The sequence below is a fragment of the Mastomys coucha genome, unplaced genomic scaffold, assembly GCF_008632895.1.
Source record: "Mastomys coucha isolate ucsf_1 unplaced genomic scaffold, UCSF_Mcou_1 pScaffold21, whole genome shotgun sequence".
Lineage (NCBI taxonomy): Eukaryota > Metazoa > Chordata > Mammalia > Rodentia > Muridae > Mastomys > Mastomys coucha.
Genome location: NW_022196904.1, coordinates 139,942,498 through 139,944,265, shown reverse-complemented (window position 1 = coordinate 139,944,265; position 1,768 = coordinate 139,942,498).

Here is a 1,768-nt window from a genome sequence, read left to right as displayed (position 1 = left end):
CTGGCCTCAAACTCAGAAATCCCCCTGCCTCTGCCTCCTAAGTGCTGGGATTAAAGGTGTGCGCCACCGCTGCACGGCCTAATGCTTTTTCTAACCTCTGTTGGCATGTAACATGGGCTGGGCTTGCTTCCCTCTCCTCCCCCTCCTGTTCTTTCCTCTCCTCTTCCCTTTTCTCCTCTCTCATCCCCTTCTTTCCTTTTTGAGGTCAGTCTTTCAGACCTCAATTCTTTTCTCTTCCTCTCTCTGTTGTGACTAATATTGTTCTGGGGGTTGTTACATCCACTTATTGTCTTTAAATATCTTTTTTTTTTTCTGGTTTTTCGAGACAGGGTTTCTCTGTGTAGCCCTGGCTGTCCTGGAACTCACTCTGTAGACCAGGCTGGCCTCGAACTCAGAAATCTGCCTGCCTCTGCCTCCCAAGTGCTGGGATTAAAGGTGTGTGCCACCACCGCCTGGCTGTCTTTAAATATCTATTAGGGCTTTCTACCCTACTTCAGACCATATTATTTCCAGGTAAAAGACATAGAAGCCTTTAGATTTATAATAAATTTAAAAACACTAGAGCTGGGCAGATATCAGCTCTCTGTGGTGTTTTGTCTACTTCCCTGTGGTGATTCCTGGGGTATCACTTGCTATGTTCCTCCTGGGCCATTCCTATCCATCAGGTGAGCCCTCTTAATCCATTGCTCTCATAATCCACACTACCCCATGGCAACCTCTTCCTCCTACTCTCCCCTCTCTGTGGTCTCTATCTCTGACCTCAAGCCTGGGGAACCTTTTTTCTGCCACCTCTCTCCAGGCTGTAGGAATCTTTATTAACCAATCAGGGATAACTTGGGGGGTCAGGTTTGTACAACAAAAGCTGATGTATGTGAGAATTCACTGTCTTGGGGCAACCAGATCTTGGGATACAGAATTTAGCATTTGAATACATAGCAGCACTAGACCAACCCCCTATATCCCTCCTCTTCTTACTTATCTTCCTCCTTTCCTTTCTAGCTCTGAGGATCAAAACTAGGCCCAGTCTGTGGTGAGCTGGTGCTCTACGCTGAGCTATGCCCACAGCCCTGAGTGGCTTTCCTTTTTCTTATGGCTCTGCCTTGAAAACTTAAGGTTTCTTTAACCGTTGGTAACAAACCAAAACAATAAACCCCAAGCAAACAATGAAACCTCATAGCTATACCTATACCTCCACATAAACAAAAACCCAAATAACCCAAACCTGTCATTGTATAATCTTTGTACTTGGGAAGCAGACAGAGGGATTACTATAAGTTCTAGTCCAGTCCGGCCTACACAGTGAGATTCTGTCTCAGAAAATGAAAACCTCAAGCTGAAATAGAACCAAACAAAACACCTTTGCCTGAGAAGGAAGACGTGTTCTCTTGTTCTGTGGCAGAAATAAAAGCAGGTCCCCCCCCACACCCCCACACCCCCCACATCCTGCAGCCATCCTTGTGGAAGTTATTTCTAACAGGAGTTTTGTCAGGCAGCCAGATTTAAGAGCTATGCTTTGTCCTGAGAAAGTAACCTTTAACTTAAAAAGCTTGTGATTCTGATTGCCTGTCTTCTTTAATAATGCGTTGCCTTGGCAATACTATTTAAATTCTCATCTCTGTTTTCTAGAAGGTATAAATACCTGCGAATTTTCTTTGTTAAGTCAAAAGAGGAAGGAGGAATATTGCACACCCTCCTTTCCAAGTGCATGCACGAGGTGAGGTAAGCTCAAGGTTTGAAAGATCTTTTTTTTTTTCTTTCTCTTTTTGAT